We start from the raw sequence: 17777 nt of genomic DNA, 5'->3' as shown, positions 1-17777 counted from the left end.
ACAAAGTTTGATATCAGAGGATCAGTTTCTATAGGGTTGTTGCTGACATTGGCAGGGGAATCAGTATTAGATAACCTAACACTTATTGGCTCAATACTGGCTCTCTTTTCTACTATCTTATCAGTCTGCATCTTTGCCCCAACTGACACGGCCGGTATTCTAACTTTCTTATTGGATAAAGGCTGGTGATCCATTTTTAATTCCAAAACAGAGTTAGGTGGATGTTGCACTGCTTCCCCATTCTCTATGGACAGGTTAGATGACAAGCTTGATGCAAACAGTCAATCAATCCACTCTAAATCAGACAATACCTCAAAGTGGTTAAAGAGCGGGGGGTACTGTTGGGGATAAGGTGTTGTTGGCTCTCGAAATCTCCCCTCCCTTGTTTTCCACTGGTTGGGGCCCATTTGGTGGTTAGTATGGGTGTGGGGATAGAAGTAGCCAAGGGACAGGGTCTGAACATCACCCAGGCGGGCAAATCTAGCTTTCCTTTGGATTCTGTCCACCACCCAGGGGTCTTTAAAGGAGATCAAGATACAATCTCCTTCTAGGTCTTTTGAGCCTTTACCCACCCAATCAACTCTCCTTACATACAGGATTTCGGTTGGTGATGAGGGGGGGAGGGGACGGTGTTTATTTAACCAAAATATGACCTTATTCCGCAAGTCCCCTTGTGACTCTTTAGTACCATCTTTTAAGGGGGCCACCCCAGTCAAAACAATGGTGTATTGGGACGCTTCTGGTGGTAGGTTAACTCTAGGTGTACGACGTGTATTTCGGTTATCCGACCTCTGAAACCTAGACGGTTGTGATTTATTTTGGTCTTTACCCGTCATTGATGGTTGCACAGAAGTAATATTTGTATGGTTTGAAGGGCCGTTCGACACGGGATGTTTCGCTGCAGTATTGTTACCAGTTAATGGGCGTTTATCCCTCTGATTATCTTTTGTGGGCACTCTACTGGCAGAGGGCAGAATGGCAGCGGGTTTAGCCCCTAGTAGGGAATTTTTATTATTAGCAGCTGAAGTCCCCGCGGGGATCGCTGTGGGTTTCCCTGCTTGTTGATTTGTGCCCCAAGTAGAATTACGGTCCCCCGTCCCAGTGGCGGGTTTAGTTAATTTTTGTAAAAGACCCATGTTGGTATTGACAACTGATTCCAAAACGTCTATTTTGGCAGTCATCAACCTTGTTCTCTCTAAGACCGGGAGCAATATAGTTTTTAACATAGCTTCCATCTTAGCCAACAGAGTATCGTCACTGCTAAGACAGGTTGGACACGGATTTGATGAACCAGAGTGGGCTAACGATGGACAATACACCATTGGTGGACTGTGGTGGGACTGGGAGGGAGGTAAACTCACCCTATGGGTAGGATCGATTTTGGGTTGTTTTTGAACCTTTTCCCCCTGTGGGCTAGAAACGTATTTTCTTTTCCGGGATCTTGGATTTATATTATCTTGTAACAAGTTGGGCACACTGGGGGGAGTGGGAACAAAAGACTGTGATGCATCAGACGGGCTACACTCATCATCCTCAATATACTGGCTGTCATCCTCATAGCTTGTCTGATTAGTATGAGGGTTCGGTTCTCTATTATCATGGGGTGGGGAAAAATTGGCTCCATTGCCATCCATATGGACTATCGCCTCTGTCTCTATAGTAGAGATACAATTAAAAGCTGCGTTTGTTAAGGGGCTTTTAACATGGGCTAGAGCGCCAATTGAAGAACGCTTCCCGGTAACTAAATCCAGGGACAGTCTATGTTCTACCATTTCAATTTCCTTTTCTAGGATACCTGTCGCTCTGGTGATAAAAGCATCAAGGGGACCAGAAACAACACCCTTGGAAGTTTGTATATGGACTAGACGTTGTTTCCCAGATCGTAATACCATGTTTACAGGCTGAGTGTAATAATATCTAGAATACAATATAATATAAATATTAAAATGTCCACTATACCACCTAAAAATACCAATACAGCCCCTCTCTATGAAATGCAATAAGGCTAGATACCACACAGGACAAGTTAGTACACACGAAAATAAATTTTAACTAGGGCTCTTGGCCCAACCCAACCTTGTCCGACCACGGACGGCCACAGACGGTCCCGCCCTTGTCCCGGGCTTCTCCCGGCGCGCTCCCGCGCGCTCCCGCGCAGCGGGAATGATGCTTCCCTTTTGTTACAATGTGATCAGACGTGAGGGGCGGAGCCGGCAGGGAGAGCAGCCCAGATGACCACGGGCGCGCGGGGACTCCTGGAGCTTGGAGTCCGCCGCTTCTAGCTCGCAGCCCTGCCGGTCAGGAGAGCAAACACACCTCAGGGTCCTGTAGTCTGCTCCTAGCCGCGAAGCGGGACCCGCGAAGCGGGTCCGGCGAGGGGCAGCGGCAGAAGCAGGCAGGCAGGCAACAACAGGCTCCCTCAGCTCCCTCCTCGGTCAGTATCCAGCGTTTTCAGGCAAAGGAATCCGCTGATTGCAGGGTGAGACGCCGCTTTGTCCTTCCAGATGGGGGCGGAGCCGGCAGGGAGAGCAGCCCAGATGACCACGGGCGCGCGGGGACTCCTGGAGCTTGGAGTCCGCCGCTTCTAGCTCGCAGCCCTGCCGGTCAGGAGAGCAAACACACCTCAAGGTCCTGTAGTCTGCTCCTAGCCGCGAAGCGGGACCCGCGAAGCGGGTCCGGCGAGGGGCAGCGGCAGAAGCAGGCAGGCAGGCAACAACAGGCTCCCTCAGCTCCCTCCTCGGTCAGTATCCAGCGTTTTCAGGCAAAGGAATCCGCTGATTGCAGGGTGAGACGCCGCTTTGTCCTTCCAGATGGGGGCGGAGCCGGCAGGGAGAGCAGCCCAGATGACCACGGGCGCGCGGGGACTCCTGGAGCTTGGAGTCCGCCGCTTCTAGCTCGCAGCCCTGCCGGTCAGGAGAGCAAACACACCTCAAGGTCCTGTAGTCTGCTCCTAGCCGCGAAGCGGGACCCGCGAAGCGGGTCCGGCGTGGGGCAGCGGCAGAAGCAGGCAGGCAGGCAACAACAGGCTCCCTCAGCTCCCTCCTCGGTCAGTATCCAGCGTTTTCAGGCAAAGGAATCCGCTGATTGCAGGGTGAGACGCCGCTTTGTCCTTCCAGATGGGGGCGGAGCCGGCAGGGAGAGCAGCCCAGATGACCACGGGCGCGCGGGGACTCCTGGAGCTTGGAGTCCGCCGCTTCTAGCTCGCAGCCCTGCCGGTCAGGAGAGCAAACACACCTCAGGGTCCTGTAGTCTGCTCCTAGCCGCGAAGCGGGACCCGCGAAGCGGGTCCGGCGAGGGGCAGCGGCAGAAGCAGGCAGGCAGGCAACAACAGGCTCCCTCAGCTCCCTCCTCGGTCAGTATCCAGCGTTTTCAGGCAAAGGAATCCGCTGATTGCAGGGTGAGACGCCGCTTTGTCCTTCCAGATGGGGGCGGAGCCGGCAGGGAGAGCAGCCCAGATGACCACGGGCGCGCGGGGACTCCTGGAGCTTGGAGTCCGCCGCTTCTAGCTCGCAGCCCTGCCGGTCAGGAGAGCAAACACACCTCAAGGTCCTGTAGTCTGCTCCTAGCCGCGAAGCGGGACCCGCGAAGCGGGTCCGGCGAGGGGCAGCGGCAGAAGCAGGCAGGCAGGCAACAACAGGCTCCCTCAGCTCCCTCCTCGGTCAGTATCCAGCGTTTTCAGGCAAAGGAGTCACAAGGGGACCTCGAGCACGATTGCCAAGTACCAGTCCACGAGGCACACGGTTCGAGGAGGCTAGAGTCCAATGCACAAGCTCGGTAATCACTAACAAGCATTTGCAACTGCAAGTGGATGCATTGCACAGGGGTTCGGGTCATACAGTCGCCACGAGGGATACTGGCCTCAAACTCGATTAGAGTGCAGATTGACCTCAGGGACCTTCGGAAACCCTTCTCCTGTGTTGCTGAAATCTTCAGAGTCCACAGGAGCTCAGGAGCAGCAGACCGGTCAGTTACAGTTAGGTGCCTGCGAAGCAGGGGAGTGACTCCTTCACTACAAGGGAGATTCTTCTGTTGTCTTAAGTGCACCACAGGCCCTGCACAGAGCCTGTATGGAGCTACGGTACAAACTAAGGTTCAGACAGAAAGGGGGATGAAGTTGAGCCCAGTCGAGGTCCAGTGAAGTCCAAGGTGTCCAGACAGTCGATGGTCAGTGTTTTCTTCTAGTAGAATCTTGTCCACTTAAAATCTAAAGTCTTACAGCCAGGTAAGCTCTTTTGTAGCCACAGGAGAGGGTTGGACAGATTCAGGGGACCCTTCTAGGGGAGGGGCAGGACAGAGGGGTGGTTACACCCACGTCCTTTGTCCAGTTTCACGCCAGAGCAGGAGCCAATTGCTCCCATAACTGGTTTGAGCTGGACTATGCACAGGGACACCAAATGTGGCCCAAGTGCAGACTTCCAGGCACTCTCAGAGTGCACCCACCCAGCCCCAATACACTAAATGTAAATGTAAATGTAAATGTACAGGAATTTATATAGCGCAAATCACCAAGCGGTTTCTAAGCGCTTGCTTAGGGAACCCGTCCTGGTATTCCCCTGTGAGATAACCCCGGCAGGGTATCCGCAAGGTGAAAGCCAGGCATCCCGCCGCGAGGGGCCGTTGTGGAGATTAAGCAAGCTATTGCCCAGAGTCGCAGAGTGTGAACCCGTGAATCGAGTAGGCACCGGAGCGAGAATTGTCGAGTCCATGGACATTTTAGGACTCAAGACCCCACTGAGCCAGGAATTGAACCCTGGTCCCGGGCTGACCTCTGCTTCCAGGTCTGCCTCCTCTAACCAGTGAGCCACACTTCTCCATCCATCCAACCAAATCCTGTCTGGGGGGTGGTCACACCTCCCTGTGATAGGATACCTATTGTGCTGCCTTCCTCTACTTGAGCTTGGCAGGAGGGCAGAAATGTGTCTCTGGTCGGCAGCATTCATTTTGCGCTGTCCGGGTCGAGAAGGCTACCAACAGTTAGACCAGTGACCCCACGAAGCTCGCTCATACCTCCACACCAGTGACTGGTGTGGAGGTATAATTCCAAGGTGTTTGATACCAAACACGATATGTTTCTATGGAGCCATTTTCGAGATAGCATTTACCACAAGGTTATAATGAACCTCTACCTATATGTCCGGCTGAGTCACAAACAACCCAGGAGAATGGTCCCCGAAGGCTGTAGAGAGGCTCTAATCATGCAGGGGCACCCTCTCACATAAAACCCAGCACCCTGCCTTCAGGATTGTTAAAGCCTGCTATAGGGGTGACTTATACGTTTTAAGTGTAGTGACAATTAGATATAGTGAACCTATATCTAATGTAAGTGGTGCAAGCACCATCTTACACAGGCTGCAGTAGCAGACCTCGAGTTCTATTTTGCATAGACTCTCATTGATGGCATAATACATGCAATAAACAACAAAAGAGTGAAACAGACAACCTCAAAATAATATGTGAGGTGGAAGGGAAAACAGAGGGATGAGACAATACAAGGTAATTTAAGAACCCTCACTCACCAACCTAGTGGTGACATGCTTCATCACTGGGTTCCCACTGGAAAGACCTAGGGCCAGATGTAGGTAAGTCTATTTTACCGATTCATAAATACCGAATTTTACCGATTCGGTATTTATGAATCGGTAAAATAGAAGTACGGAGATGTGGGTAAATCCAGATGTGGATTTACCGAATCTGTAAAAGTCGGTATTTACCGATTCGGTAAATACCGACCGGTAATGCCCATTCATTCCTATGGGCTTTGAAGCCCATAGGAATGAATGGGCATTACCGATTCGGTATTTACCGAATCGGTAAATACCGAATTTCACAAGGGTGCAGGGGGTGTCACTTTGACCCCCTCTAGCACCCCCAAAACAGGTTCGGGTGCCATGTGGCAGGCATACCTGCCCTAAGGGCAGGTCTGCCTGTCATATGGCACAGGTGTGCATGCACACATGTGCATGCACACCGGAATCGGTATTTTACCATCAAATAGAATTTGATGGTAAAATACCGAATCTGTAATGCTTGTGGGACTCAGAAGAGTCCCACCTACATATCAATTTTACCGAATCGGTAAAAATACCGATTCGGTATTTTACAGAATCGGTAAATTTACCGATCGGTAAATTTACCGATTCTGTAAATATATGCCCCCTACATCTCAAATTGCATTTACCGGTCGGTAACGGCCGAACTCGGCCGTTACCGACCGGTAAATGCCTACCTACATCTGGCCCCTAGTGTCTTTCCAGTGTGCTTCAACGCCTGTTTACAGCGGAGCTGGTTTGTGTGTGTTGAGGGTGTGTTCCGGCCAAATTAAGCTAGGTGAGTGCAAAAAAGTAAAAAAGGATTTTTATAAAAAGTGCAAATTCGTGACTTTCAACTACTTTATTAATAGTCCGGTTTGCACTGGTTAAAAACAGATATAAATGGAGCCATAGGAATGATCTCAGTTATTAAAGACCCCTAGTCCATAGTGGATAAGATTGGTCAAAAATCCTTTTTTACTTTTTTGCACTCACCTAGCTTAATTTGGCCGGAACACACCCTCAACACACACGAACCAGCTCCGCTGTAAACAGGCGTTGAAGCACACTGGAAAGACACTAGGTCTTTCCAGTGGGAACCCAGTGATGAAGCATGTCACCACTAGGTTGGTGAGTGAGGGTTCTTAAATTACCTTGTATTGTCTCATCCCTCTGTTTTCCCTTCCACCTCACTTATTATTTTGAGGTTGTCTGTTTCACTCTTTTGTTGTTTATTGCTAGTAAGGTAAGGGGTGTAAGAGTGAATATCCATACCTTTACTCTCCTGTTGTTTTGTGATGGCATAATACATGCTTCAGACCATGGGAGGCCTCTGGGGTACCTATGCCCAGGGTACATGGTGTACCAAATACTAGGGACCTATAAGTGTACCCCAGTATCCAATCTGGAGTGTACCAAAGTACATGTATGTCAATTTAAGGGTGAAAGCAGATAGACTGGGGTACTGATTAGCAGGATCCCAGTCAGACGAGTCAAAAACCAGCAAAACACCAGGCAAAAAGTGGGGGTAACCATGCAGTCAGATCCTACCTTCCTACACTGACCATCTAATACGCCTGGATTTTTGCTTCTCAATCACCTGATCTTTTGAGCTTTTACTGTGGGAGAGCCTCATAACCTGGAACTCACCTGTAGTAATGTCATGTTAAAATGAACTGTGCGTGTTTACTGCCAGTTTCCGTCATGTGAGATAAGACTGCTGCGATGCAGCCAGGGTAAGAGGCACTGGACTGGTTACATGTGGATACGTGTGCACCTATGTGAGGGCTGAGCATGTGAGACTCTTGTCATGCCCAAGGAACTGCGCACAGGTAGCCAGGCACAGAAGGCACTATGCGAGGTGGGTGGTGACCTGGAGCAGACCTTATAATGAGGGGTACAGATGTAGGAAAATACAGTGTGCTTTACTGTCTTTGTATGTAGTGACACTCCATTATACTCCTAGCTGAAAGGCTGCCTTAGGGCACAGCTCGATTTCCCTGAGGGCCACAGACTCCAGGGTCGCACAATATACACTGTAATCTATTTGAAAACAATTCAGCGAAGTACAAAAGCCTATACGTACAGCTTATGGGTCATCAAAGAATGTAATTTTTCTCTGACTCAGCTCAAGAGCAGAGCCCAGGCCTTTTTTTACCCTGCCGTGCTGGGTTAATTACTTCTTACCCCAGATGCAGGAACAAAGGCCTCACCCTTCAAAGCAACCATTTGACAGTGGTTAGGTCAATCAATCAATCAATATTATTTTATTCGATCCAGTAAAATACAGATCATAAAAAGTACAAATGCAAAAAAAAATAATGACCATAGTAAATCCAATTCATTTCATAAGAGGCCTCTTATATGCCTCTTAGGGTTTGCCCATGTGTACACTAAGATTGCCTGAAAAATCCATAAACATTCATAGTATAAAAATAAAGGGTGAGATAAAACAAACCATGTGTCACAAACACCTTTAAAACTTTTTAAAACATATCTTGTGGGCCACATATGGAGAATATATTATAGACCTTGAGCTACAGCGTGGTTATAATCTGGTAAGCACCAGGCAATCTAAGGTCCCATGATTTTACTCCTCCTTAAACAAGCCCACAAGAATGTGGCTATCGAAAAACATACAAAGGGGTCAGAAAGGGACTTTCAAAAATATATAATGCTATTCGACATTGTCTAAAATGATATTGCAGCTTACTCTCGCTATGAAATGCCTCTCCTTGACTCTGGACTACAAAGGCGAGACCTATGCTGAATTGTGGGCCCCTTTCATTCAGATGCTGTCAAAGGAATTGAGAGAGGCAACATGCCCCAAATACCTACAAATATTACACCTGATCCCTGGGGTGGAGGATGTATCGAAGACTACCACTTTGGGGCTTAGATCTTAGAAGAGGCCTGAAAGATGTGTGTCTGGCATAAGTGCTTGTTAGATTATGACCGGTGCAGGACCTTTTTCTTTTCCTTTTGGGGGTGGGAAGGAAGGGGTTTCTTCTTATAGATGATCCAGACATTGCTGCTAGCCCCTGGGTTGTAGGCACTGAAGCTGGGTACATTTGGTTAAGTTCAATTACCCCAAGCTGCCAGCCAATGTGGTTGCAGGCACACAGCTGTGTATTGCTTTAAGGATTGTTTATCAATACTAATATGAAGATTGGTTTCATTAAATTATATCACCTTAATATCAGGAGAATACAATTCTCTTGTTCTTTCTTGTATAGCCCACAAAAAAGAACTATGTGGAAGTCAGACTGGTATGATTGGTTATCGCATGGGCATGGTATCAATTCAGAGTGCTTACATTTTCTCACAGGAAAGCCCAACATCAGGGAGATTAGATTCAGACAAAACCTCAATAAAATATATCTATGGTGTAATGAACTAATACTCACTAGATAGGAGCCCCCCCCCTCTATCATGGGCCGGGGTCAGCTGGTATATTAGAACTGTTTGTTTTACACAATTTCTTTCCTGTCAGTCATAGTTGGCCCTAGATGTTAAGATATCCTTTAATTTCTGTTTCTTAATTTTTGTACACACACTTGGGTCATTAAATAAGTCTACATATTGCAGCCATCTAATGCTATGTTTATTGTCCAGTTTTAAGCAGATTTTAATTATGATTTGTGTTAGGTTTACCATGTACCTGCGCCAAATGGAATCCCAAAATAAAATCGCAGCTAATCTAATGGTGTCTGACCTGTAAAAAAATCCCAACTCTATATGAAAAATGTGATTTGAGTAGGAGCTAGGGAGGGAAACTAATCTCTTGAAAAATATGTCTTCAAGAATTTGGAGGGAATTTATAGAAGCCATGCCCCATACTCCTCCCCCATAAGTAGCTGCTGACTTGGTCTCAGCCAGGTAGATCTTTTTTATTGGCTCAAAGGCCTTGAACCCAGCTTCTTTGTGAAAGACTAACAGGCACATGTATCAATATTGCTTTTTGCGATTCCTTAATTGCGAAAAATAAGGAATCGCAAAATGCAATGCATCAAGAAACCGCTAAAAAAATTGTGATTTCTTAATATTCCTTAATTGCGACTCGCAAATTGCGAGTCGCAATTAAGGAATACCTCCCCATTCATTCCTATGGGCCTAGGGGCCCATAGGAATGAATGGGAAGACATTCTCAATTTGCGATTTGCAATTAGAGAATCGCAAATTGAGATTGCGATTTCAAGGGTGCAGTGGTGTCCAAAGGGCATGTGTGTGCACAACATGAAACTTTGAAAAATGCACAAAAGTGCATTTTTCAAAGTTTAAGCAAATTACCATGAGGTTCAACCTCATGGTAATTTGTTCCCCCTAATTGCGAAATCGCAATTTTTTAATGTATCATGCATTGCAATTAAGGAATCGCAAAATGTGATTCCTAAAATGCAATCGCAATTTGAGAATTCGCAAATATTTGCGAATTTTCAAATTGCGAGGGCCTTCACACTTCATGCATTCCAAAAGCAGATTTTGCGATCGCAAACGGCAGATTTTTGCGATTCGCACCGTTTGCGATCGCAAAATCCTTTGATGCATGTGCCTAATAGTGACTGCCATACTCCTCTCCATACCTAACACCCTGCCTGCCACCAGGCTTGACCAAGCTTGGTTTTTATCGAACAGGACCCCCCAGGTAGGGGAAGGTATCTGCCACTTCCAAGTTATGCTAGTCCATGTGAAAATACGGTACTCTATCGGGAATACTGGCCCCTGCTATAAGAAAGAAGGATTTAGCTTCATTAACCCTCAAGTCCAATGATGCCATAAATTACTCTTGTGCCGTTATTAGACGTTGGAGAGCTACCCCAGTTCTGGCAAATAATACTTCATCATCAGCATAGGTCAATATTGGTGAGAGGAGGGAGTCAAACACAGGAACATCTGGAGTTGAATCCAAGAGAGCTGCCTCAACCCTATTTGTGTAGATAGAAAATACAAATGGGGCAAGGACGCACCCTTGCCTGACTCCCCATGTGATCTTAAACAGACGAGTACACTCCTGAATTTACCATAGACCATATAAAATCACTGTTCGGTCTGCCTTCCCCTATGGAACATCGCGTCAGGGAAATTGAGGGGGCCAGTAATAGGCGTCGCTCTGTAAGTTCTATCTCCTGTGAGAGAACATTTGCTGCTCTTGTTAGGAATACTTCAAGTGTATTCACTATTGCTCCACCACATGATCATTTGTAGCTTTCCGCGTACCCATTTCCTAGATCAGATATATCTCCTATGTCATCAGTAAAAGTAAAAGTACCATAGGCGATTCTAGTTGTCAGAGGGGGGGGCCCAGCCTCCTTCGGGCATGGACAGGCCCGCCCTTGGACTGGGCATGCCCCACCCATGTCCTGCGCCGTGGGCAGGTAACACATTTAAAAGCGTTCTCCGCTTGCAGGGGGTGAAGGGAAGTGCAGTCCTTGTGCTGATGCAGGTTCTCCCCTCCTGGGTAAACAAACCATCATGGCATTGGTGGCTATGGAGGTCGCAGGCAGGTGATGCACTTAAAAGCTCTCTCTGCTCGCAGGGAGTGATGGGAAGCAAGGTCCCCCCTGTACAGTCCCCTCCTGGAGAAACAAACAAGTGTGACACTGGCGGCTTAGGTCAATTCTCCATGAGGAAGGGAATGGGTGGAAATTGCTCTGCATGGATCAGCCATCTGTCATCTTGTGCCAGGAAGAGAGCCTGCCCAGGCCACTCAACAAAATAAGGAGCCCAGAACTCTGGAGCCAAACCAGCGCCAAGGTTCCGTTACCAGGGGAAGGCCCTGGCAGTGATTTCGGGGGGAAGCTGAGACCCCCAGAGCACATGTGGCAAGAGACTCCTAGGTGATGCCATCTTGAAGTAACCCAGAGCCCTTTGCAGGAAGGTTGAAACATGGGCAGAGAGGTGATGTGGCACCTAAGGGTAGGTCAGTGGTGCATCCTTACTGATCCCTCCCGCCCCCTTGAAAGGTCTTTCGCAGGTCGGAGAGCTTTCTCTTGGATGTGCTTTTTTGGAGGAACATGGGGCCTGGAGGCTGAAGCCATGGACAATTGGAAGGAGGAACCCCCTGACTGTCCCCTGGACCGAGGACTCCATCACTGATTGACCCCCTGGACCATTAGGGCATTCCCCAAGGTCCAGGGACACTGGTCCCTTTACACCCCCTGAGGGTTAGTTGAGGGAAAGACAGGGCTTCTGCCCAGGAAGGTGAGAGGCACAGAATGTACTGGGTCATCACCCTATTCCCTTGAGTGGGAACCTTGAGGGGGATGTGCCAGCCCTGGAGCAGTGGCTCCAACTTCGCGCCTTAGAAATTGCTCCCCCAACTATGAGGCCAGTCAAAGCTAACTGAGTTTTGGACCCCTGGTTTGCAGCGGCCCTCAAGACAAGTAAGAGTGTGTGCAAATGCCTTGAACGTGAATGGCAGGTGAACTATAATCCTACAGACAAAGGCATCTACAAGCGGGCTTTGAAAGAGCATTATAAGAATGTTCGCAAGGGAAAGAAACTTTTCTTTGTCACCAAAATCGATCAGGCTAGTAATAAAAGTTGAGAACTGTTTAATATTGTAAAAAATGTTGTATCTCCAAAGGCCACGGATAGCCAGGTTGGCATGATTCTTCCACGCCAAAATCAAAATTATCCAGGATTCTTTTGAAAAGCAGTCACCAACACCGGTCGCAGGCTCAGCCTTATCCGACGTTGTCAGGCGTTGCACCGACTCATCATGGACACAGTTTCCCGCCATCACTTTGGAAAAATCCCTCTCACATATGTAGGCTCTTAAGTCTGGCTCTCCATCTGACCCTTGTCCGGCTAAAGTACTGTCATCTACTGCAGAAGTACTTAATCCTGCAGTAAACTTTATCCTGAATACCGATCTTTGCGAGGGCCTCATGCCTCAGACCTGGAAGCTTGCTAAAATCCTCCCGCTTCTGAAAAAACCTTTGGCTGATCCTGGGGCAGCCTGTAATTTCAGGACCATTTCCTTATTAAGTTCTTTCTCCAAGGCTTTGAAGAAATATGTCAATTCGATCACAACAGAGAATGTGGAGGCCAACCATCTGCTTCATTCTAGCCAGTTGGGTTTCAGGGCTAACTTCAGCACGTAAACAGCATTATTAGGGGTTGCTGATGCTATTAAAGCCACATTGGACAAAGGAGGCAATGCGGTACTGGTGTTGTTGTACCTCTCTGCGGCCTTCGACACCGTACCTCATAACAGACTTCTGCGCAGACTAGAGGGGAGCGGTGTCGGAGGAACTGCATTGAGATGGTTCACCTCTTTCTTAAACAACTGCATACAAACTATTTGGTCCCCTCCCTTCACCGCTGATATACCTCCTATGAATGTTGGAGTTCCACACGGCTCAATTTTGAGCCACACTCTATTTAATCTGTATAAGGCCCCTCTCGCACTTCTTGCCGAGAAGCACAGTGCGAAAATAATATCATATGTGGATGACATCCAACTGTTGTTCACATGTGAGAAGGGGCAGAGTTCAATGGCGATACTATTAAAAACTGTTTCTCTGAGGTTTTCTCCTGGCTCAGAGAAAACCAACTGAAGTGTAACTCTGATAAGCCAGAGATTATCTTCTTTGGATACAGCCCTTGCGATGCATGGATCAATTGGTGGCCGCAAGACATGTCCCCCCCTTCAGCACCAGTTACTTCGGTAAAGAATCTAGGGGTCAAACTGGATCCTACCCTCTCAATGAAGGCCCAGATTCAATCAGTAGCCGGAAACTGTTTTGGGGTTTTGAGAATGTTGCAAAACTTACTCCCCCTGCTCCTAGTCTCGCTCAGAAAGATGGTTGTTCAGGCTTTGGTGGTCTCAAGACTGGATTATGTCAACTCTCTTTACTTGGGCCTCCCGGCGTACCTGGTGAGCCACCTACAGATGATTCAGAACGCAGCAGCCAGAGCCATTTTTTTGGCAGGCCCTAGGACACATACGACCCATCTGCTGTCTTCCTTACACTGGCTTCCGGTTCAGAAACAAATCCATTTCAAGGCATTGGTTCTGGTTTTCAAAGCTTTTCATAAGATAAGGGCCCCCTACCTCAGGGAAAGATTTCAACACTATATCCCCCAACGTACCCTGAGGTCATCTGCTCAGTTTTTGATCTCCACGTCTAAGGTTCGGCTGTCTCGGAATAGGGGTAAATACTTTCAAGTGGGAGCCTCACATTTATGGAACACTCTACCTCTTTGTATCAGACAGGTGCAAGACCTCCTCACATTTAGGAGGAAACTAAATACCTGACTCTTCCAACTGTAGGTTTCGGCCAGCTCTCCGCACAGAGGTGTTTCTTTCTGTTAGCTGTTATGTGGTCTTTTGTTTCAGCGCCGGGACACTCCTGGGAGTAGCCGTGCACTTTATAAGTGCCATATAACATAACATAACAGAAGGAGAGCAGGGAAAAAATTGCTGGCGCAGGGAGCCAGTGAAACCAGCTCCCTGCAAAATGTGTCACCATTTGAGACCTGGGGGCCTGGAGGCCTGGAGACTTGAAGAAAGTGCTCCATGTGGCTAGGGCTCACCACCAGGACCAAGGAGGACCCAAGATGGTTGGAGATTCCGTATACTGCGGGTTTATTTACAAGTCTCAGAAAGTTAGAGCATTGCCCACGGTGTTGTGAGCTTCCCAAGGGAGCATGGCATGAAATGGCCCTCAACATGGCCTGTGCCTGTCACGTTGTGCATGCAAATGCACAACATGCATTTTTGACATTGCGGTGGGTGCTGCTTACAGCTCCGCCCGCCGCAATGTAAAAAAAGCGGGATGCGTCCGCCAGTGTGGCGGGCACATCCTAATTTGTATGGCGGAACCGACGCACCTATGGCGGGCAGTCCCTTTTGCCGTTGCGGTAGAGGGCAGACTTTGTCCGCTCCGCCATCGTAATAGACCCCTTACTCTGTACTTTGTTCTTTCATCAATCCCTTTGGCCCTTGTTCTGGCTAAGCCACAGATAACAAATTGAAGATCCTCTGCTTTCTGATCAGTTGTTGGAGGTGAATGAGGGATAGCCATTTTTCTTCTAAGTGGATGGGCATTGGTTTTGGTTGACATCGCTTTCTCAAAAGACTCAAATTCTTGTTGCGATTCACTGGTTTCTGCTATTTATTTGCAAACAAATTTGTTTTTTTTCTTCCATTGTATATGACTTGTAGCACTTGTTTTTACAATGATAAAATATTTGATCCTCTTTTAACATCAGTTTCAATCTTTTGTGAACTAAGCTGATGTAAGCTTTTCTTTCGGATTAGTTTGGCATATGACACATTTTTTTTGTGGAAGGAGTCCTCAAATTTTGTAGTCAGCAACGCTCTGTCAGGAGGTAAAGATCTTCTGCTACCACCTGCTTTGCTCATGTTTACCGATTTGAATTAAACGAAAACCTGAATCAAAAACAGTATTAAAATAAATTACCAATATGATGGCTAAAACACATCATTATAGAGCCACCATTTTGAAAAATGAAGTATGGGTTGCTTTGAGGAGTCATTTTATGTCTCTATAAGACTTCCCGGCCCCCAAAACCTATGCTTTGACACCAAAATAGATTATGTAGATATCATGGGTTCTGAAATTTAACATCATCACTGAACACATTCGCCATTTTTTGTCATCCAGAAAAATTCAACCTGAATTAGCAATGGCTACCCAAGCTAAATTACTTCTCTAATGATAGGAAAACACAAATCGAATAATGAAAATCTCTGGACAACAATTTTTTTATGGAGGTATAACAAGGGGAGAGAACTATAGACAGAACTGTTAAAATACTGGGCAGAGTTATATTGCCTAAATTGGAAGAGCTGGTCTCTGAAATGCAGGGGCTTTCTGACACCCAGTTTGGGTTTTGCCCAGGTTTGGACACTGTGGAGCAGAGGCTCAACCTTTATCTCATTACGCAAAAAAATGTTAAAGCAAAAAATGGAAGCGTTCACCTGGCCTTTATGGACATAATGTGTGCATTTGACAAGATCGAATGGTCCAAACCATGGGGCATTATGGAAGAAATGGTAATGGATAGAGCTGTGGTTGATTTACTTCACAGTTTGCATGACACACCCCAGCCAAGATTCATTACAGTAGGGAGTGCTCTCTCTCACCCAATATCAACTCTGTGTTTGTAGTTTGCCATGGCTGTTTACTGGTACCCTTTCTCTTTCTATTATATATTAATGGTCTAGAAGAGTACAAGGGCTCTAGAGGTAAAGAACGGCCCAAAATTGTCTCCAGCCTGGTACCAGTACTAATGTACGTGGATCACATGGTAATCATAGCCAGAACAGCTAATTGGTTACAGATCCTCCTAGACGCCTTTAAGATTTTGTGGATGAACTAGGGATTAAGTCAAACCTAGCAAAGTCATTTATAATGAAGTGTGGATCTAGGCACTCTAAATCTCTGATTTCTGAAAGTGTGTCCTTACAGAAAGTGGAAAACAAATTTATAAAAAGGCTTCAAGTTGTGCCTCAATCAGCGCCCTACAAACCTTTGTCACACTGAAGTGGGTCTCAGCTTTGTTACTATGGCTTAGATAATGGAGGAAACCTGAGGTGTACTTCTGCAGAGCAGTATTGCCTGGTTGTCTTACTCTAGATAATGCAACAGATTTATGAGGCTACATCTTAAGTTACTTCACTTCCCATCCAAGGGTCGTGGTTTGCATTTCTTCCCCTGTGCCCCTGTGATGGTAACTCAGTACAAATCACATTGCACTTTATTTTATTTTGTTCTCTTTAAACTACACAAAGAAGGCACTTTTTGCTCCCAATTCTGGGTGAATTTAAACAAGATCCCATAAGATGGTTCTTGCTTTTTTACAGTGCCTAGGGAGCCCTGAGATATAATATGCCTCAATTCATTTTATAGGAAGTTCATTATTTATCAAAAAGGGATATTGAGTGTACTGGTCACGTTGGATCTCATTGTTCATTTTTAATGTGAATTTACCTGTAAATTGTTAGTGTATGCACTATTTATTTATTTGCTACTTTTAATGGTTTTTGTACTTATGTATTTATATCTTTGTTATGCACTTTTATGGCTCAATGTAGCCTAATAAAGTATTATCGACTGACTAACAGTGAATAGTGTGGTGACATTTTTGTGCCTGCGGGCAAGTAAATAGCCCCAATATGTATGCGCTGGGGATGTTCTGTCAACCATGGAATGGATTGTGTCCACCACCTTCTCCCAGTATTCCCTCAAGCAAGGGCAATCCCATACCATGTTGTAGAACTCAGCAGCTGGGTGCAGCACCTAGGGCACTTGACCTGTGACTCCGAGTATATTTTTTTAATTCTATTGGGATTCAATTAAACTCTATGTATGTGATACAGGTGAACCATGTGGAGCATCACATTCCTTGAGATTTAAAGTGCTGTTTCTAGTATCTCCCTTGGTCTTCCTCTGTGATCTCTTTTTGTATGTAAGTGGCCAACTCCCTACTAATCTCATCTAGCTTGCTCTGCGCTCGGGATATTATCCCTCTATACACAACTGTTACAGCTTTAGTTATCCCACTTGTAGTGCATATCAGTTGGAGACCTTTGTGCTCTGGCGGCTCCTCTGCTACCCATCCCCACTTGCTGTGCACCGCTTTTTGTAGAGCTCCATCGAGCAGAAAGGGCATTTCCAGTATCCCATACTCCTTTAAATCATCACATCCTCTTAATGGCCCCCCCTGATAGATTTCACTCAGCACTTCTACCCAATTGTCATCCATTGTTCCAATCTCAGCTGTTGATCAGGGCTTAGTTGGAGAAGAGGCATGCCAAGTAGATTCTCCTTGCGTAGGGCATCCTAGTGCACGTTCTTGTAAGTGCTCAATGCCAGCTATACCCAGGAGTACCCAGATCTGCACTGGTGCATTCTGGACCCTAGGTGTCAGTTTAACCAGGAGGTTTAGTATATTAGTGTGAGACGGCACTCCTGATCCCACCCCAGCTCTGTGTGAGAGAGAGCGGTTCACCCATCTGGTGAACCACTGGAGCTGTGCGACCAGATAGTGCATATTAAAATCATGGGCCATGCCTTCTCCTCCTGCAAAAGCAGCCGCAGTTTTGCTAATGATAGCGAGTGGCACAAGGCTGTCATTCAGGGGTCAACAGGGGCCGCAGATGTGACCCATAGCTTGCCCCTTGTGACTTCTGGCACTGCATTTGTGACCATCATTTGTATAATTATTGTAAATGTTTTTTTATAAAAGTTGTACATTTTTTGTTGTTTTTAAATT

This window comes from Lissotriton helveticus, chromosome 9, assembly GCF_964261635.1.
Source record: "Lissotriton helveticus chromosome 9, aLisHel1.1, whole genome shotgun sequence".
Classification (NCBI taxonomy): Eukaryota; Metazoa; Chordata; class Amphibia; order Caudata; family Salamandridae; genus Lissotriton; species Lissotriton helveticus.
Note: the sequence above shows the minus strand (reverse complement) of the source record.